This window comes from Herpailurus yagouaroundi, unplaced genomic scaffold, assembly GCF_014898765.1.
Source record: "Herpailurus yagouaroundi ecotype Mexico unplaced genomic scaffold, PumYag 188, whole genome shotgun sequence".
NCBI lineage: Eukaryota > Metazoa > Chordata > Mammalia > Carnivora > Felidae > Herpailurus > Herpailurus yagouaroundi.
Genome location: NW_024412419.1, coordinates 19,784,820 through 19,807,558, shown reverse-complemented (window position 1 = coordinate 19,807,558; position 22,739 = coordinate 19,784,820). Strand labels below are relative to the sequence as shown.

At 39.4% G+C, this 22,739-nt stretch overlaps 1 protein-coding gene across 2 annotated transcripts in view; it reads right to left on the bottom strand.

Moving 5' to 3' along the window:
- NCOA1 (nuclear receptor coactivator 1) overlaps positions 1–22,223 on the bottom strand; it is a 241,529-nt gene extending 219,306 nt beyond the window's left edge. Inside the window, exon 1 of one of the 2 annotated variants that reach the window (XM_040496199.1) lies at positions 22,199–22,223. The gene's annotated coding sequence lies outside the window, so the exon portion shown is untranslated. Of the gene's footprint in view, positions 1–22,120; positions 22,146–22,198 lie in introns of those variants that run through there. The other variant, XM_040496198.1, reaches the window with a different exon arrangement.
- Between the last annotated feature and the right edge of the window lie 516 nt (positions 22,224–22,739).

Here is a 22,739-nt window from a genome sequence, read left to right as displayed (position 1 = left end):
CACACCTTCTGATACCATCACATTGGGGGTTTTGGGCTTCAACATATGAATTCTGGGGTGACACATACTTTCCATCCATAACATGATACAATCACCAACTCCTTTTAACTTAAATTGCTACAGGAAAAATGAAATTAAAACTGTGGTAAACTATCAATAAACTCAATAACTATCATTTCCCTCTGAAACATTTTTTATTTATAAAATGATTTTTGATTAGATTTCTTAAATACTGCATTACAGTGCAATACAATTCAGTGAATGAATCATCTCTGTATATGTGCTGCCAAAGCCAGCACAGTAAACAAATCATCTCTGAAAGTGTCAAAAAAGAAGTCGAAAGCCTCTCCGTCACAGATACTGAAGGCCTCTACTCTGGTAAAAGGTTGGACTGCATGATCAATAAACTTCCTCCTAATTCTCACATTTTTTTAAGTGCAAAGGTTAATATGGCTTTGATAAAGAAACTCCATTTAAGACCAACAAAATACTCATTAGCAGGAAGTCAGAGGTGAAACTAATAAAGTGGCAGGAAATCATATACTGATTAAGATATTATCAAGTGAGGTTAATCAGAGGGCCTTGCTGTGTAAATTTAAAAATAACGAGCTTTATCTCTACTGAAAAGAACTGAAATCTACCTCATACACAAAGAGAAATATTAACTCAAAATGTATCAAAGACCTAAATTAAGTCCTAAAACTATAAACTCTTAGAAAAAAACACAGGCATAAATTTTCATCACCTCAGATTAGGCAAGAGTCTTTTAGTTATGACACCAAAGGGACAAGGAAAAAAAAAGATAAATTGGACTTCACCAAAATTAAAAACTTTTGTGCCTCAGAGGACATCATCAAGAAAGTAAAAACACTATCCACATGATGGGAGAATATATTTGCAAATCATATATCTGATATGGGACTCATATTTTCAATAATAAAAGGGCAAATCACCAAATTTAAAAACTGGCAAAAGATTTAAATAGGCATTTCTCTAAAAAAAAAGATGTATGAATGGCCAATAAGCGTTATGAAAAGATGCTCAACATCTTAGTCATTAGGGAAATGCAAATCAAATTACAATTCCACTTCACACTTTAGAATGGCGTGGGTCAAAAAGTCATATAATAGCAAGTGCTGACAGGTGGCTCAGTTGGTTAAGTATCCGACTTCGGCTCAGACCATGATCTCACAGTTCATGGGTTTAAGCCCCGCATCGGGCTCCGTGCTGACAGCTCAGAGCCTGAAGTCCGCTTCAGATTCTGTGTCTCCTTCTCTTTCTGCCCCTCCCCACTCATGCTCTGTCTCTCTCTGTCTCTCAAAAATAAATAAAAAAACACTTTGGGAATGCAAGCTGGTGCAGCCACTCTGGAAAACAGTATGGAGGTTCCTCAAAAAATTAAAAATAGAACTACCCTAAGACCCAGCAACTGCACTACTAGGCATTTATCCAAGGGATACAGGTGTGCTGTTTCAAAGGGACACGTGCACCCCCCATGTTTAGAGCAGCACTATCAACAATGGCCAAAATATGGAAAGAGCCCAAATGTCCATCGATGGATGAATGGATAAAGAAGATGTGGTATATATATACAATGGAGTATCACTTGGCAATCAAAAAGAATGAAATCTTGCCACTTGAAACTACATGGATGGAACTGGAGGGTATTATGCTAAGTGAAAGTAGTCAGAGAAAGACAAATATTATATGACTTCACTCATGTGATGACTTTAAGATACAAAAGGGACATAAGGGAAGGGAAGCAAAAATCATATAAAAACAGGGAGGGGGACAAAACATAAGAGATTCATAAATATGGAGAACAAACAGAGGGTTACTGGAGGCGGTGTGAGAGGGGGAATGGACTAAATGGGTTAGGGGCATAAGGAATCTACTCCTGAAATCATTGTTGCACTATATGCTAACTAATCTGGATGTAAATTTAAGAAAAATAATAAAATTTAAAATAATAATAAATAAATAAATAATACTTAAAAAATTTGTAAAAAATAGTAAGTGCTGGCAAGGAAATAGAGAAATCAGAACCTTCATACACTGCTGGTGGAAATGTAAAATGGTGCAGCCACTTTGGAAAACAGTTTGTATTCCTCAAAATGTTAGACACGGAGTTACCATATGACCCAGTAATTCCATTCTTTGAGAAGTCAGTGAGATGATTCATTTTCAGAAATACCAAATAAAAGCAGGGCTGTCTAGTAACAATAGGTTTACAACCCATTGGAAATATGTACAAACCCCCACCTACCCACAATAGAGTCCCAAACCCTTAGACACTTCACTTCCTGGTTCTTCTTCCCCTCTCCATTTCGTGGGCTTATTTTTCACAGGCTTTGCAATGAGCGTGAGCCAAAGAACTGAAGTCTCTGTGTCACCTCAAGGAATGTACATTTGTCCCAATCAGACTATTTTTTGCCTTACATGGGCAAAGGCGTGGTCTGGGTAAGGCTGTAACCTCTCTAGTACTCAGCCAATGAGGAACCGGGGGAGGCCCTTGCATGCTAGGAGATAAACTGCCTGCTGTAACTGCCTTGAGCGTGCCTGTCCATCAGACACCTGCTCTTGCAAGAACGGTGATTAAAGCCTTGCTTCACTGTGCTCCGAGTCTCCTCCGCATTCCTCCTTTGATTGGGTCAGTGGCCTTATTTCTCACACACTCCTAGGTATATTACTAAAAGAAAGGAAAACATATGTCCGTGTAATAACTTGTACATGGAAGTTGACAGCCAGATTATTCATAATAGTCAAAAAGTGGAAATAACTCACATGTCCATCAACAATTAAACAGATACATAAAATGTGGTCTATGCATACAACGGAATATTATTTGGCCATAAAATGGAATGAAACACAGATCATGCTACGATATGAAAGAACCATGAAAGTATTATGCAAAATGAAAGAAAGAAGGGTGACACAAAAGGTCAAATATTGTATGGTTCCATGGGATTTCTTTTGGGGTGGTAGAACAGTCTGATAACAGTGATAATAGTTGTATAACTTTGTGAATACACTAAAAGCCACTTTAAAAGGGTAACTTTATGATACATGAATTATATCTCAATAAAAATAATAAAAATAAATAGGAACTCTTTCTTGGGATTAATCATAATGAAATCCTAGTAGATTTCACCATAGTAGATACAGTATCATGGTATGATTCCCAGGGTAAAAGAAGAACTGCAGTAAGCACAGGACAAAGAAACTGTCCAGGTGAAGTCCCAGGGCTTTCTGATAAACACATTAGATAATCAACGGTTAGCAAAAACAAAGCACTGTTCCTATACTCTACATGTCTGCCTCAGACATCAATCACGATACCCTCTGCCACGGAGCTGGAAATTGCAATAGAACTCTTCTAAACAGCTATCCATGTACTCAGTACCAATTTATCATAATCGATAACAAATTGCTGAAGGACAGACCTACAGGTACTGACTTCATACCCATTTCTCATAGTCTGTTACACATGCAAATATTAGTGGTTAGCACTTTTAATAATGGTTTTATTGATTACAAAATATTTGACATACAAAAAAGGCACTGAAAATAATTTTAACAGATATACCCACTATCCAGCTAAAGAAATATACAAATTCAGTTAATATTTCTCCTACTTTTAATAAATATTTATCCTTTTAGAAGAACTATGGGGGTGCCTGGGTGGCTCAGTCGGTTAAGCGCCAACTTCAGCTCAGGTCACGATCTTGAGGTTCGTGAGTCTGAGCCCCACGTCAGGCTCTGTGCTGACAGCTCAGAGCCTGGAACCTGCTTCAGATTCTGTCTCCCTCTCTCTACCCCTCCCCAACTCATGCTCTGTCTCTTTCTCTCTCTCTTTCTCTCAAAAATAAAATAAATATTAAAAAAAGAAAAAGAAAAAAAGAAAAGAAGAAAAAGAACTATGACTATACTCTTGCTCTCTCAGTTAAAAATATCTGTACTGAGGAACGTCTGGGTGCCTCAGTCAGTTAAGCATCCAGCTCTTAAATTTTTTGTTGTTGTTGTTTATTTATTTATTTTTTAAAATTTGCATCCAAATTAGCATACAGTGCAACAATGCAATACAGCACACCTGTATCCCATGGATTAATGCCTAGCAGTGCAATTGCTGGGTCGTAGGGTAGTTCTATTTTTCGTTTTTTGAGGAACCTCCATACTCTTTTCCAGAGTGGCTGCACCAGCTTGCATTCCCATTAAAAATTTTTTGTAATGTTTATTTACCTTTGAGAGAGAGAGACAGAGAGACAGAATGCAAGTGGGGGAGGGGCAGAGAGAGAGGGAGACACAGAATCCGAGGCAGGCTCCAGGCTCCCAGCTGTCAGCACAGAGCCTGACACAGAGCTTGAACTCACAAACCGCGATATCATGACCTGAGCTGAAGTAGGACGCTCAACCGACAGGCACCCAGGGGCCCCTACATCCAACTCTTGATTTTAGCTCAGGTCATGATCTCACGGTTTGTGGGTTCACTGCACTGACAGTAAATCCCTGTTTGGGATTCTCTCTCTCCCTCTCTCTCTCTGCTCTTCCCCCGCTCACACTCTCCCTCTCAAAATAAATAAATAAACTTAAAAAAAATCCGTACATACTGTACATATATGGCCCATGGAGTAAAACTAAGACATCATCTTCACCTAGAGACTCTTAAGCGACCTCTGACATATGACATTTACTATGTATAAAATCTCTATCACTGTCAATTTTAAGAAGAGAAGGAAACTCCCACATGTCAACAGCAATAGTAATGGAAACAGAAGTTAGAAAGTGACCAGAGGGTTCTTCCAGTCCAAACTTTCACCCTCACTTAGCCAAAGGCAAAGGCCTCCACTATCCACCTTTCCTGTATATTGCCAGCCCAGCACACTTCTCATTTAAAAAAAATTTTTTAATGTTTATTTTTGAGACAGAGAGAGACAAAGCATGAATGGGGGAGGGTCAGAGAGAGGGAGACACAGAATCTGAAGCAGGCTCCAGGCTCTGAGCTGTCAGCACAGAGCCCGACACGGGGCTTGAACTCACGGACCGCGAGATCATGACCTGAGCCAAAGTAGGCCGCTTAACTGACTGAGCCACCCAGGTGCCCCTCATTTTAACATCCGTAATATTTTTCAAGGCACTTTCACACACAATATCTCACTAACCCCACAGGATAGATAAGGCAGCTCTATTTATACCCCTTTTTATAGATGTGGAAGAATGTCTATTAAGAAGCTATTAAGAGCACAAGATCAGAGTTAAGCAGGGCTTGAATCCCTGCTTCACTATCAGCAAGGTGAACCACAAAATAAAGATGAGAATGCCTGCCTTACAGCATAGTTATGAGGATTAGATTACACAACATATACAAAGCACTTAGCACAGAACCTGGTGTAAAATAAGCACTAAATGAATGGTAGCTGCTACTACTGTTGCTGTTAATTAGGCAAGATCACGCAGCTCCTAAACACAGGAGCCAAGACTGAAACTTGGGTCTTCTTTGATTCCACACACCACAGCTTCATTCTCAGATGGTCACCAAGGGTTCTGCTTTATAGCGTAGACCCTACCATTTCCAGGCAATACTTCCCTGTTCTCATCTAGACACCATGATGATCAAGTTGGGATTTTAAGAATCAAAAACCAATAGCAATACCAACAGCTGCTAACATCACCAAAACACAACCAGGCATTATATGTGTCTCATAATACTATCTATAAAGTCATCTTGCTCCCCACACACACAAAGTTAAACCTTATTCAAGCTTCTATGTCAAACTACCAATTTATAGGATATACAGAGGGTAGAGAAATATGTGAAACTAAACAGAAATCCAGAGTAACAAAGTCTACAGGACAAACCACCTAGGTTCTTCAACACATAAATTACAAGGGGAAAAAAAGAAAGAGAAGAAGGAATCTACAAATTTTAAAAAGACTTAAAACACATTTCAATTAATTCTGATGTCAAAAAAATATTTTTGATTCTCCCCCCAAAAAGGCATAGCATCAGCCCCATGCTATGGTGGAGAGAATACCCTAGAGACTTAACCAGAATACTCAGGAATACTTTAGGCTTTGGGACATTTCTTCTTATCCCTTGTAAATCAGTAAATTAACATTCTGGTTTTTAAAAGAAAAGCAATAACAATACATACAGCTTTTACTCTGCCTATGCTACACCTATGATAAAGTCTTATTTGGAAGACTATTTTTGAAAGACTACAAGTTTAGTCTTTAAAAATTTTTAAATGATCTTCCCCAACCCCCTCCCCCAATCTACAAGAGATGGCTGGAGCAAAGGTCAAGGGAAAAAACAAATAAGAAAAGTCAGGAAGGAACACTTTTGTAACTGAAGCTTAAAAGAAAACCCACAGCATGAACAGGATTAGCTGTCAACAGTAACTTTCCCAGAAGTAAACCATCCTATGATGAGATCTGAGATATCTTAATGAAAATTATAGCACCTCTCTGTCATCAAGAAGCAGTCAGTTAAGGTAAATTAAATGAAAATTCAACTGAAATTTCAACATGGGCACATGCTGTAATGTAGATTACTTGTTTATTTCCAGAGTATTCTAAAAAAGATTTGAGACAGCTCACAAAGTGCATTAGAATTAAAAAGAAAAAAGCAGTAAGACTGGGGCAAAGAGAAAATGAGGGAGGAAAATATGATGAAGCCAGGGGTAAGTTTACCACACAAACTATATGCCACAGGTTCTCTTGAGCTGCAAGGGAGGGACTTTGAGTTCCCTTGCAGACAGAAATACCATGGGTTACAGGAGTCATGATGACTATGTAAGACAAGGAAATCAGCTGGTCAGGGGAAACACAGCTTTTCCTCGTACAAAGACCTGGAAAAAAAAAAAAAAAACTACTACATGGGTTCTAACAATAATGGTGATGATAGCAGCTTGAACTATAAAACACTACACTTAAAAATAGTTAAGATGGGGGGCGCCTGGGTGGCGCAGTCGGTTGAGCGTCCGACTTCAGCCAGGTCACGGTCTCGCGGTCCGGGAGTTCGAGCCCCGCGTCGGGCTCTGGGCTGATGGCTCAGAGCCTGGAGCCTGTTTCCGATTCTGTGTTTCCCTCTCTCTCTGCCCCTCCCCCGTTCATGCTCTGTCACTCTCTGTCCCAAAAATAAATAAACGTTGAAAAAAAAAAATAGTTAAGATGGTAAGTTTTATGTTATGGATATCTTACTATAGTAAAAAAAAAAAAATGGGGGAAAGCAGCTCATTTTCATCACATGTGTCGTGGGCTGGGTGTGTTCCAAGCATTTTACATGTTTAAACTCACAAAATTCTCATAACAACCTTGTAGAGGTAGGTACAATTTTATTACCCTATTTCACAGATGAGCAAACTAAGGTGCCAAAAGGTTAAGTAGCACACAACTAGGAAGCCTAAGAGCCAGGTTTCAAGGCCAGGACATCTGGCTCCAGAGTCCACACTTCAAACCATTACATAATCCTTTACCCAGAAAGGTGTCCCCTTTTGGGCAAGAGTATTTGCCATCAGCTATTAACTCATTTTGTGTTCAGTCTTAGTATTCCAGACAGTTGCTAAAAGCAGTAGCAGTGGTTACCACATCAATAAGGGCACTAAGATAAAGGAGATAATAGCCTCACAAGAATGCTACAATAAGAGGAGTACTAAATTGTATAAAGCTGTTTATTTTAATGGCCTTCAATAAAGGTTGATTGCATTATACCAAATAACAATTCTGTAAAGTAATTCTACCCCAGTCTAAAACAATGCAAGCTATATACTTAGCATTCTGGTATTCTGGTTTGATCCAAGTAAAAACTGTTTCTAAAGCAATGGATTGAATGTATTTAAGCAATTCTCAGTGCTGTTTCTGACTGCTTAGGTTTTTGATAAGAATTAAGCAGCAAAGTAAGTGGATACATACTTGCTAGAGCGAAGCTATTCTATACTGCCAATTAAGGGTAGACTAAATACTTTCATACTCAATCAAGTACAGAATCAGGTTAGTGTCCACTTATGAAAACTGAGAAACCTAACCACTAAAGATACCTAGCAGTCAACCCACCTCGCCATGGAAGTGAGCCAAGAAAGTATTTTCCTATAGGGCCAAAATTTTCCTCTGAAAGTGGTTCTGATTCTGCGCCAATTGACAAACTGGTCAGTTGAGCCTGAAAGTTCTATACCATTCAATGTACTCTCAGTGATTCTGAACTGGAAAATTCTCATAACAAGAGTTTCCCAACATTCATCTTAGTCATAAAATTAACCTCAATTAAGCACTCACAGAACATCCAATTAAGACATGTATCCTTGAGTTAACTAAATGAATTGGTTAAAGTTATGTAAAGTTATTAGATATAAACCAATTAAATGTCCAGGGATATCTGTAAAATATATGTATGATGTAGGTTTTGGAATAATAGGTATATCATATCTTTCTTTCTGAAATCACCAGGTAGTAGGGTCAGCTGCCTACCAAGGCCATTCCTCATTAATGTAAATACAAGCACATTATGGCTAGGAAGCAAGGAAAAAAAAAAAAAGATAGACAAGTATCCCAAAAGGAAAGTGAACAACATGAACAAATTAAGAGCCTTAGAGGAAAAAAAAACCCAACATACAACAAACATCTGATAAGATGATCAACTTTATCAACAGTCAGGGAACTACAAATTACAACAATGCTGTTATATCATTTTCATCCATCAAATAGGCCCCAAACAGAAATGACTGACAATATCCAGAGTTCATAAAGGTGGGGGAAAGCAACAACTATCATATGCTATTGGCAGAAGTGTAAACTGACAAAGCCTTTGGGGTAACATTTTGAAAGGACATCAATTTTTTTAAATGTGCATAACCATTAATTCCATAAGTATGTTCTCAAACATGTGCAAAAACAAGTACAAACTTGGATGCCTACCAAAACAAAGCTCACAACAGCAAGAAACTCAGTATCTAAATGTCCATCAAAAGAGAGAAAGATGGCTAAATTACACAATATACATCTAATTAATGTTATACAGCATTTTATGCAAAGATAAAATGGCTCCTTCGTATTCTGAAATTAAAAAAAATTCCCATGCCATTAAGTTTAGGAAGTCTACAACAATTCAAAAAGTATGATCCTAGGGAAGAAACCAGGACAGATGCCAAAGGGGGTCTGAATTAGTCAGAATTCTTTCAGTTCCAAGAGACAAAAACCTGATTCAAACTAGCACGAGCAGTTAGGCAACTGATTAGCTCATTTAACTGGGAAATATAGGGTTGATCTAATTTAAGGTTCAAGAGGATCCAGAGCCTCCAATGAGTCCCCATGCTCATGCATGTGAGAATGTGTGTGATTATGCTTTGGGAGTGTGTGTGAGACAGAGTCCGTCTCAGTCAGCTCTGCTTCACCCTGTACGTTGGCTTCACCCTTCCCTACAGTGGACAGACTTCCTTCATGTGGCCAGACACACTCTATCTCACTTCGGTGGACTCCAAGGGAATGAGCCTGTCCCTTGTCCAACATCCGTTTTTCAACCTGAAGGAAAGGCTCTGAACCTGTACTGGTCATAGAGCCATTCTGCAGCAATCACTATGTCCAAAGAAACTATGACAGATCAGATCCAGCCTAGGTCACATGCCCATCCCCTGGCCACTGGGAAAAATACTGTGACCTGAAATGGCAGGGGGTGGGGGGTTGGGGGGAATGTGGGGAGAGACAAGACAGCCTAAATTAACAGCTGCCATATAATTCATTACAGAGACTTTTGCCTTTTAACTCCACATACTTCCATTTCTTTGAATTTGTTGTTAGAATACAGTCAGGATTTACATATATGATTAATTGTTTAATTTAAAAGAGAATATTATTAAAATGCAGTCATAAAGAAGGCCTAAAGTCAAAAAAGTTCAAGGTTGATGACTTTAAGAATAAAACTGGGAGGAATATCAGCCTCACGTACAAATAAGAAACCGGGCTTCCTACTCCTGCATACTTGGCCAACATTTTAACTACCACCCAGTAGTCCTTCTCAAAGCAAGCATTAGAAGATGAACGAAAAACAGAGAAAACAGATTTTAACTACTCAGCAGTATGTTGATAAGAGGAAGGGAAAACACCTCCAGGGACTCTAAGGAGAAACTTTATGAAATCCTCAGACAGCAAGAGGCTGCCAAAAGTGTCAGAAAGCCCTTTCTTTATGCCCTTTCTCACTTTTCCCACCCTACAATATTACAGCCAAACAGTATATGTAGAATAGAAAAGCTCAGGATCAGTTTTACTTAAACTAAACAATCACTTTCCACCTGTTTCAAATATCTACTCTAAAGATGGTAGCAAACCATCTAAACTAAAACAATTTATATTACCTACCCCTAAAGTAGAGACATTAAAATTTCTCCTTTAATTGTCCCAAGGTCGACCATTCAACACCACAAGCTCTTTTCACAAATTAATTTAGTAATAAAAATCCCATTTAGACTGACACACAAAACAATTCCTTTTTCCTTTAATGACTCCAAGCAAGGCCTACCAATTCTGGTATTCATTCACCTCTCTAAAGAAAGCCAATTCTGCAAGGATAAGGCAAAGACATTTATTGCTCACAAAATATCTCTTGCACACATTTCCTAGCCCCTTAAGTAGCTGTCCCACGACTACTTCTGACCAATGGATTACATAAGAAGTGATGAGGGTCACTTCAGGGTCAAAGGCACAGTAACCAAAGAGGTTCCACGTTCCTGATAGCGCATCAAACATACATTATTATTTTAAATACAGAACCCTTTTTCATGTTCCAGAAGACTATCCTATAGGCATCATTCCAGATCCTACAAATCTAATTCAAATTCTACTTCTGCCAAGAAGCCTACTCAGACCACGCATATCATCATTAATGTGCTACGTATGTATGCTGTGGGTAAAGTACTATGGAAACACTGTGGTACTGACATATAACTAGTAATAAATGCTCTACCCTCTATAATTTACAAAGTGGCTGCTGCAATAGTACCCATGTAAAAACAGAAATAAGTATACATGATAATAAATAAATTTCAAGTGAGTGCTAAAAATAGTAAGTGCCACAGGAGTTTCCTCACATCTCAGTTAGCAACTAGTTTGTTATATACTCCCATATGATACCTTTTCTATTATTTTTTAATTTTTAATTAAATTATGAATTAATCAAATGATGGGGCACCTGGGTGTTCAGTTGGTTGAACATCTGACTCTTGGTTTCAGTTCAGTTCATGATCTCACCATTCGTGACTTTGAGCCCCACATGGGATTCTGTGCTGACGGTGCAGAGCCTGCTTGGGATTTCTCTCTACCTCTCTCTCTCTCTCTGCCCCTCCCCAGCTTGCTCTCTCTGTCTCTCTCTCAAAATAAATAAGTAAACATAAAGCAAATGAGACTTTTTTATGGGGATTACGATCTTCTTGAAGGGCAGGAGGCCTAAGATACAGTAATTTTGTCGCTCCCCATATCACCATTCAAACAAGTACTCAATAAAAATATACATTTTAGTGAGAAGAATAGGCTGAGAAATCAAAACAGAAGTATAGGAATCCCCAAGACATCAGTACTTTATGTCTCCAACAGGGCAAAGGAGAGAGAGGAAGAACCACAAGTTTTTCTGTTATCCATGGCAGGTAGAACTCTACACTGGAGAACATGACTCACCAGGCTATGCCAGACTTCTGAACATAGCCATGAGAGCCAGCTTCTTATCCTGTAGGACCACATGCTCTCCAGCCAATATTTGATTTCCAAATCAATTTCCCAAATACCCTGAAACCAGTAGAGAGAATCCCTAGATAATATGTTCGAGTATCCCAGGCACACATTAAAAAAAAAAAAAAAAAAAAAAAAAAAAAAAAAAAGGTATGTTTCTCTAAGTACATTAATAAGCAGCATTATGGTTTAATCAATATAATTTGTCAAATATTTTATTATCTATGTGTGTAAGACATTGCAGAGGACAAAATATAAAACATAAGCCCCTTCTGCCATTCTCATACCCTACCTAATTTGGGAGATAGGACACATGAAAACAAAAAATTCCACACAGTACAAGGCAGTAAAGTGTCAAATGAATAATAAGGAAAATATATATGAAAAGAGTTCATAAAAGGAAGAGATCACTTTCAAATTTCATATTCTAAACAATTAACAAGCAAAGTGGAATCTGAGCTGAGCTTTTAAGGATAGGTAGAATTTCAAGAAGTATAGAGTAGGATAATGGAGAACATTCCAGGGAAAAGAATATGTAAAGGAGTGGAAACAGAGAAGCCTAAGGAATGTTTAAGGGACAGTAAACTGACAATTGATTTCAGTTTACTAGGGGAGAATAGTGGGAAATGAGACCAGAAATCCAGGTTGGTGCCAGACACTGGAAAGCTTTAAATGCCAAGCTAAGTAACAATTTCATCTTGACAGTAATGAGGAGCCATTGAAGGTTTTTAAGCAAACAACACAATGAAAATAAAAATTAGGATGATCTCTGCAAAACAAAATTTAGGACACACTTAAGAAGGAACTCACCGGGGGCAGTGAGACCACCTTGGATAACATGGCAATAATTAGGCCTAAATTAGAACAATGACAGTGAGGGAAAAAAAGGAACAGATCTAAGCAGCTGATAAAACTTTGAAAGTGTTTTTAGCATATGTCAAATCAGACCCTAAGGACTCTAGAAAGCTGAGATTCAAATGCTAGAAAGAAAGAGTTTAAAAACACAGCAACTGTGAATTCTAGCCTACCCAGCAGGGTCTCCCCACACTTAAATTGATACCGGGCTCTTCCATACGTATATGCATTCCCATCTCCACACCCCTACAAAAGGTCCACTCTTTTTTATTGGGGTTTAGGGGAACAGAGGTGGGAAATGATATATAAGAGCCGCAAAGTGATGTAGGCCAGGTAGTTGTGCAACAAACAGTACTCAAACATCTGTAAAGGCCAAAGGCAATGCAATCACATCTATTGCAAAATGGAAAAACAGACTGCAAATCCAGTCATACTGCGGGCTTGAGTAATGACATCAGATATATCCATTAAACTTGGCAAGAAGGTGAGACTAGATGAATGGAGTTATTGAGGTCCCAGTCCTTAACAACAGAGGTTCTTAACCTTTGCGGAGGTCATGAACCCTTTTGGGAATTCGGTAAAAGCTATAGACCCCCTCTCCAGAGAAATGCACAGACTCACAAAATTTTGCATACAATTTCAGAGTATTAGAGATTCTAAATCCATGAATCCCAAGCTTTCTTAGTTAAGAACCCTTGCTAGAAAACACTGATAACTACTTTTTATCATATACCCCACAGTTTAATAAAAGTTTTTGAATAGGGAACCACATATGTATATTTATAATTTATATACAGTGCACACCAGACCAATAAATTATGTACCTTGTGAAGCACACACAAAAATGGAAATTTAACAGAATGACATTTGTTATAATAAACAATTCTAAAGCATTTATCTTACTTACTGATGACACAGTTTTCTGCTATTCCTAATAAACACTATTATTAATACCACTATTTTTGCTGAGAGTAATGTGATTGAGTGTGGTTTGTTATTTTTTTAATTTTGCTTTCATATTTTTGTAATATGGCAACTTCAAGTCTGGTTCTAAATTTCAGTTCATTTTTATAATAAATCACTATTTTATTTGTTTTTAACGGCTATCATAGCCAAAAAATTTATTTCACAAAGATGGATAAAACCATCTTGCTGCACTGAATAAAACATGATATAATATTCAATCTTCAATCCCATTCACCATTTATGCAAAGGTTTTTGCTAAAGTTCAGCTAGTGCATTTCCATACTTCCTGATGACAATCAGTTGTTCTTCCTAATAAACCAAACAGTATTGCTTTTTTATATTTTTGGCAGATGAGCACAAAACCACTAAAACATGTAATTTTAGGGTGCCTAGGTGGTTCAATTGGTTAAGCATCCGACTTTAGCTCAGGTCATGATCTCACTGTTGGTGGGTTCGAGCCCCAAATCGGGCTCTGTGCTGACCCATGAGAGCCTGGAGCCTGCTTCAGATTCTGTGTCTCCCTCTCTCTCTGCCCCTCCCCCCACTCACACCCTGTCTCTCCCTCTCTCTCTCTTTCAAAAATAAATAAACATTAAAAAAAATTTTTTTTAAACACCTACTTTTACAAGGTTTTAAAACAGGTTAGAAAATTTTGTTTCCAAGTTCAAATGTACATATAAAAATACTCTTAAAGTTACACACATCATTTTTAGCAATTAAACCCAATAATGATGAAAATAGTTCCAAATATTCATTTTCAATAACCTCTGTCATAACATTGAATTTTATTTTGTTCTGAATGGTAGTTAATTTTTGAGTCACTGTTATGAACTCACCATCATCCCAAAGGGACAGATAAAGTGTGTTTATTTTTCATACATATCTGCTAGGCAGCATACTACTCACAGCCACTTGTCACAGAAAATGTCAGCAAATTTGGAACATCTGTGTTTTTGTGAAAGAAAAATGAGTAAGTCACCTTTAAGTTAGACAATTCTTAAGACCTTTGCCTTAAGATGGCCAGTTAACCTCTATGAAATATTGTACAAAAGATGGACTCCCTACTGCGATACCAAGTATGTTAAGAGTCTACTATTTAAAATAACAAATTTGAGGGGAACCTGGGCGGCTCCATCCATTAGGCATCTGACTTTGGCTTAGGTCATGATCTCACGGTCTGTGAGTTCGAGCCCCACATCAGGCTCTGCGCTGACAGCTCAGAGCCTGGAGCCTGCTTCGGATTCTGTGTCTGCCTCTCTCTCTGCCCCTCCCCTGCTCATGCTCTGTCTCTCTCTTTCAAAAATAAATAAATATTAAAAAAAAAATTTTTTTTACATACAAATTTGAAAATCCATTTACCCAGGCCCCTATAAACTGTAAAACATCACAACAGACTGAAAGAAATTTCCTTAGAGACCTCTAATATTTCTCCCATTTCCCAGATAATTTTATGTAAACTCTACCAAAGAGACCATTGTTCTAAATGTGCCTACACTCTCGTGGGTCAAAGTGCTCTATCAGTGCCCTCCAACCAATTTCCCTTGCATGCTATCGAAGTTTAAGGGAATTATCTTTAAAGGTACTCTAATTATATTGTCTCCATCTCTGAATTACTACCAGTTTGGCAAAAGACACAACCACAGCACATTCTGTGACACCAGTTGTCTTCAACACTGTTCCCTCAGTGTTATGTTGGCTAGCAGTTCAGTCAAATAATAGACAGGGCTAGAACAAGGTCCAAGACTCTTCATGACATATCCTGCCTTAAATCCTTTTTGGAACATGCCAGGGCATAAATAAATCAGTAAAATAAATCATGAACTATATTGAGAGCCAGGGACTTTCAACTTACATGACCAACCTCACTTTTACAGAGAAATATACTTATATTTATACAAGGAGATGACATTTTTACACTTAAAAAACAAGTCCGCTGCATAAATGCCAAATGATAATACACTGTTTAAAAAAAACAGCTACTGCTTTAAAAAAAAAAAAAAAAAGTATAAGCCAGTGAAAAAGATTTTGTACTAACTTCTATCAAAAAAACACATAATCTGTTCTCAAATATACATAAAAATGAGTGAATAAGTTCCCAGTGTGGTAAGCCTTACATATGGAATCATTTCAAAAACTATGAAAATATAAAATTTGGGGTGTAAAACCTGCCAAAAAAAATCTATGTAAATTTGGAAAACTGACATTTCTCATAGATCTCATCCAGATCTACATACTTCACTGTTCCCCACCACCTCCCTCCATTAAAATCCTGCAATATCTTGCTACTGCACCTACAGCATCTGGTTCCCACCTCCTACATCAGCTGGTGCCACACTCCTCCTTGCACTTTCCCCCTTCATTGCTCCTAAGTAATTCCAAGCTTTTAAGTCCTTTCATCTTTGCTATTTAATCTTCCTTACTATAGTGCTCTCCTCACCCTCACTCATACACAAATCATCCCTTGCCTTCAATGTTCTGGGCCACCCTAAGCCCTCCATGAAACCTACCCTGATCACTCTCAAATGAGAGTAACTGCTCCCTCTCCTGAATCCTCAAAGTACTATTTCATACCTCTCTCATAGCACTCATCACATTCAATCAGCACTATAGGTATTTGTGTGTTCGTCTTATCACCTCTTTTAGGGCATAATCTCCTTAAGAACAGGATCTGTATCTTATTTAACTTCCCTATCTTTTAACAACACAGCACCCTGAACAAAGCAGGTACTTCTATAACTACATCTTGAATGAATGATTGAGTGCATACTTAGAAATTCATTTACAGACTTCCTGTACCCCCTGGAATGGAGAGGGAGGCACGAGACTTTGCAGAACAAGTAACTTTCCCCTAGGTTCCTCCAAACGAACTCACCAAAGTAAAGCCAGTATTACACACACAGGTGCTTTCAAAAAGCAAGGACATTTCATCCTTCAACTATCTGGTCAAATACAGTATGATATCTTTATATACACACATATACACTCACATAGAATATCTTCCATTGAACAATAATCAAATCTATGCTTGATAGTAAAAGCATGTAAATATTTTAACCATACAGGCAAACTAAAAATTTAAGATGTAATATATTAAAGCTATCAGAATAAGATCAACCATTCAAAGTACAAGTGGAAACAGAATGACCAAGCAATTTATTTCAAATGGAAAAAACAAAAACAAAAAAAACCCCTGAGCTTTAGCTATTTAAATGCTAACGAAACTTGAGAGGCAGAATTTTATTGCTAAGAATCCAAAACCAACCATTCAAAGATAAGCTTACCTAGACAGAAGCACCAAAGAATCAACATTACTAAAGTACAAAGGTGAGATCAGAAACAGCATGAAAATCTTAAAGTGACACTATCATTAAGTAACCGATATATATGGGCTCCTGGGTCATCAGAAAGCAATGAGATCGCAGGAGTCTCCACTGCACATGTAAGGAACAGAGAAAACCCAGAAAGGAAAAGAAGGCTACGATGTGCCCGACTGTGGCTAACGTGTTAGAGACAAGCCACTTGCCAGGTATGCCTGTGATTTCAAGTCAGAAGACCCTGAACTCAAATGTCGTCCCTAATACCTACGAGTTGTGAATCTTACATCAACCACTTAACCACCCTGAGCCTTGTTTCCTCGTTTATAAAATGTAACATGTAGAATCAACCTGAGTACAGTGTGTCTAGGAGGTGGCACTCAATAAATATTTGCTGGCTCTAAATGAGGGCCATACAGGAAAAGCAGACCTTTCTCTCTCCAGGTTCTTTTGCAGTTTTTGAGAAAGCAGTCTTAAGTAATTCCAATACTTTATTGCAATATTCGGCAGTCAATATTTGGCCAAAAAATAAAAATACTCCTTTCCTCCTAGCTTACACATTACCTAAAAGCTTACTAAAATTCTTAAAATTTAAAATCTCTTTGTAATAACCTTCAAATACTAAAAAACAAACAAAATAAAACAAAATCTCTCATAAAGAAGCCTGGAAGCCAAATACCTGACCTAAGTAAAACCACTAAGTACATGAGCCAGGAAAACTACTCTATTTGCCTGTCTTAGTCTTCTCATCTGCAATATTAAGGAGGTTGTGGAGAACTTACTATTAAGGCCCCTTTACTCTAAATGGTGTGGTTTATGCCATCTCAAGGACTTTCCAACCTACTTAAGAAAAACAATTCAATGTACAATTTAAAAAATTATTTCTTTCTTTCAAAAAGGAGGAAAAGAATAAGAAATTTATTACATAGAAAAAACTGAGCAATTGATGTTAAGGGAGTTATAAAAACAAGCTTTCTAGAGAACATACCGACTGTGACCCTGTTCTTGAAGGTCAAGAGATAAAAAGGAACGGAAACACAATTTAAATAAAGAAAATGATATCTACAGGTAATTACAACACTCTTCATTTGTGTAGCACTTTACAGTTTACAAAGATTTCTGCTCATGCCATCTGCAGCAAATTTTCTGGAATGAGAAATTCAAGAACAGTTTAAATTATTTGCATTTGATAAATTTGTCCACAGAAAAGTCTCTGCTACAAACAATAACATCAAAAAGCATTCTGGAAAGGAATTTTTTAAGCATTTCTGTGTAGGATGAATTAGGCAAATGCACGCAGGCAAACAGCTATAAACCTACAAATCACAGAATCTAACACAAGGAAAAAATGTGAAATTGGGCCAATATGCTGTTTTAATGATAAAGAAACTCAGGCCCACAGAGTCGATGTGACTCTCATCACTCCATGTGCAAAATGACAGGAGGACCAGATTGAAGAACCAGAAATAAAGGGGGAAATCCAAGAAATTGCAGAGGAAAGAATCAGAATTTGGTGATGGACTAGATAGTGATGTGTTTAGGCTATATTAGCGTAAGAAAGCATTATTAAAGTCTTTGTGGCAATCATTATGCCAGACATATTTTATTTAATAAGTTAACTGAAAGATCACAACAATATGAGGGTAAGTACCTTATTCCAGTTTTACACATGAAAACCTGAGATTTAGTGTGGTTACATAACAAGCCCAAGGCTACATCTACTAAGTATCTGGAAGAGCCAGGACATCATCCTGTCTGAAGTCAAACTTGTATTTCCAAAAGAAGCCTAAAACTTGCCTCAAAAGTATAAGCTAAAAGGACAAAATTCAAGTATTGCTTTGGAAATGGTGACTACCCCAGTGTTACCAGAATTCTGGTCCTGTTAATAGGTGCATTTTACCTCTGTGCTTGCACCTAATCTGTCACCAATGGTCAAGTCCAGGATGTCTTCATAAAGCTAAACTTCCCAGCTCTCCACACTAAACCATCCATGGGAGAGAGCAGATCAAAATATATCTAAGATGAGGGTGACTGGAGGGCGATTAATTTCAAATCCTACAAAACTCAAGTGACTATAGCTTCTGTTTTGGCATAAGCTATTTACCTTCAAAATATGATAACTATACTAAGCTTTCCTAAAAGCCTGTCACTTCAAGAAGCCTCAAAAACACTGTGTTGCAGATGGGGGTATGGGGGAGGAAGCATGGAGACAACAGCCCACTCTACTTGCACCTCTGAATTGGATTTATATGTTGGTGTCAGTGTTTTGTAATAATTTCTCTTCTTCAACCACATATCCTACAGAAATATAAAATAACTATTTCTCTATATTCCAAGTATCTATAATCCAAATACTGTACGCCCATTAAGCATTGTCCAGAACGACAGAAAAATCCCTGCACCTCCTTAAACTAAGCATGCAAGCACAGTACCCAGTTGCCTCTAGGCCATTTTATGACCTCGGTCCCCACATGTTGACATAAAGGCACAAAGTCTAAAATATAAAATGGAGAAGAAAGGCTTGAAATGACTAGACTTTAGGTAAGAAAAGAGGTCAGAGGCCACGGGGCCCATTCTCAATGACCAATGGCCAAGGCTAAACTCGTGGTTAACCGGGGAAAGAAGCAACAAAGAAGTCCTTTGCGAAGGTCTAGTCTGCCCCAATGGGTAGGAAAGTTATACATGGTGGGGAGAAATCTGTATGGCTCTGCAGCCCAGACTCTATTCAAGTCCTGGATCGCGTGAATTTTCACCCAGTCCCACACTCCCGTCTGTGCTTGATACTTGCAGGAAATGTAAAAAGGAGACCACCACATGGTTTTGGACCTCTGCCAGGAAAGCAATTGATGGCCCTCTGAGAATTCTTGCGATTATCATATGTAGAAGGAAAAAACCACTACCAAGATAATAATGTGCATCCTGGGGCTCTCCTCCCATGCCCCAAGACTTAAGAGATAGTGTGCACTTATACTGACCCGCAGTACTTGCCCTAAAAGGAAAGCTATGTTAGGCCATAGGGTTTAAGGTCAACTAACTCCAAAAGATACGCCCCATAACATCAAACGATGTGGAGCCCTTGGAGGATAACGCAGAAAAGACAAACTAAAGTAAGCAACAGAAGTAGTATCTAAGAAAAGGTATATAAAATTGATGACAACAGAGGAGAGCTGAAATGTCTTTGAAAAACAATTAGAAATCACATTGTAATACACAATAAAACAGAGAAAAGATTTTTAAGGAATGTCCAATATCCTCTCCTCCACACTCCACCCTTCAGCATCTCTAACCCTCATCACTTACTCAACATTTAGTCCTGGTGAAGACCGATCATTGGATTCGCAGGATCAAGAGTACATGCTACGAACATTCCGTCCTGAGAACATCTTTACATTTTGAGGCTTGTTTACCACCCTTCCCTATAGAGTAAAAGCATGAAGTGTTGCCAATGCTTTCATAATATATACCAGTTAGCACCATAGCAACCCAATCCTCTGCCCACCAAAAGATTAACACATACACACAAAACAGGAAATTCAACAAAAATTAAATTTGACCCTAGACTCCCTCAACAGTTAAATGTCTTAAGTAGTAGCAGTATCTTTATATCACACCCACTTCATGCTACCCTTACGGCTTCCTGGCATAAGCAAATTCTTGGGATTATACAAACTGCTGCTTCTGTTTCCAGCCCAGATTTCTAGAAATGAAACCCTAGAATTGAGGGAGAAAGAAAAACAAATGTTGGCAGAAAGAGGGAGGAAAATGCATTGTCTATATAATCCCAGTGTAAGTGGGACAATCACCATTAGTTCCATCAAGCCCTTTTTTTCAATAAAACCACTTACCCAAAAATGCAGAATCTAAAACACTCCCTTGGCTTAAACCACACAAAAAGCAATTTAATAGACACAATCCTACAGATTTTCTCAGAAAGAAATGAGGAAGAGATTAACTAAAAACTATGTCAAATTCCAGTTTTGCCCCTCAAAATTCAAACTTCCCTGTGACTTAAATAAATGCAACGAATAAGCAGTGGAAACATGTCTACAAAAATCAAACCAAACACCTGTTCTCATAAGCAACACCCCTCCATTTTCTCTCCAAACCATGTACTTCCCTATTCAGGCCCCCTTTTTGATCCACTGTTCCCAAAGCATGAGGTGCAAATAACAAATGGAGGGAAAACATTTTAGAACCTAGTTCACAGAACCAAATTAGACCTTTCCACAAAGGACAGGCGATAAAATGGAAACACTTCCCAACTGCATCTAGTTTATGACAGATAGTTCAAGGAATGCCCATTTATTAAGATGAATCAAACCCCACTGCTACCTTTCACCCAAAACTATTTCTAGTTCAAGAGCCAAGAGACCTAAGCAAATACTTTCTTTTCACATTATTCTCAACATGAAGAAATCTGACCCCCTTCCTACTACATCATAGCTTCTGTGAAACAAGCTGAGAGAGAGGCCCCTTTGGCCAACTTTTTTTTTTTTTTTTTTTTTTTTTGAGCCTAACCTCCAACCAATTCCAGAAGAAGAGACAAACCTCAAACCAATTTAACCCTTGATATCCATCCCTTCAACAGAACAGTAAGCTTCACCGCAGCAATGTTTTACACAGACACTTGAAGATTTCTTAATCGCCGAAGTGTAAGCCTCAGCCCTCACAAATCATCGCCACAGAGATTACTCTTGGCATCAACAGAGGGTGCTGGGACTGCAATTCACTCAAGAACCCTTCATTCACCATCACCATACTCGACATTAAAAATTCGCCCTCTCAAAAGAAAAAAATGTCACCTTCTCCACAAGGACACCTGCCTCTTCAACGCCTCTACAGTGAATGAGGAGAGCCAACCATGAAAGGCTTAAAGACCTTCCAGCTTAAAGTTTTCCTCCCCACCAAACTCTGCAGCCACAGCACCGTGGACTGTCCTTGTCACATACACAGGCATTATTGTCAAAGCCTCCGTCTCTCTCTAACATCGTCAGCCGAGGCTGTGTCTAGTGACTGCTTGAGAAAGAAGCAAAACAAACAAAACAAAACCCACAGCTGGGTAGTAAGGACTAGGGACCCTGGTGTCCGGTTTCCCCGGTTCTCTTCCGAGAGACCAGAGGGCGGCTCGAGTTCTGCTGCTGACCATTAACTAGTCCCACCTCCCGATCGTCCAGACAACACGTCGGCTCCCCCTCTTAGGTCCTTTCAGCAAACTCCTAGCAAGGGGACCAACCCCTAGCCCTAGAGGAAAATTCACTTATCCATCCCCTTTCTACCTCCGAAATCCCTCGCCAAGAGGCGGAAAAAGCGAGTGCGCCGGGGTAAACAGAAGCGCCGTCGAAGGCTGCGCTTACGGAAAGGCACGCCATGGTCATCCCCATTTCGCAGTCCCGGCAAGCGAGACTCGGAGAGGTTGCCCGGCTTGCCAAGGTCACCGCGCGCGCCGGGGCCGAGGGGCGCCCGCGCCGACTTCCGGCTCCCCCTCTCGGCGGCGGGGAGCGCCGGAGGGCTGGGGGCGCCGCTCCCCACGCCGGGCCGGCGGCCGCGAGCCTCGCGCACCCTCCGCGGATGCTCGCCCAGTCGGCGCTAACTAGGGCAACTGGGAAAAGGGGCCGCGAAGTCGCTGCTGCAGCAATTTCCTCCGCGGGCGCAGCCCCCAGCTGGCGCCCGTGACAGCTGCGACCTCCGCCCCCTCCAGCCGCGCGAGGCCGAGGGAGAACTCGGGGAAAGTGGGAGGGGGACCGAACGGAGAGAAAGGAGAGCGGGGGGCGGAGGGGCGCCAGCTGCTCCCCGCCCCCTAGGGCCTCGGCGGCCGCGCGGCTCGTGACAGCTGCACCCACCGGGAGGCTCGGCGCCCGCCGCCCGCCACTCACCTGCCGCCGCCGCCGCCGCCTC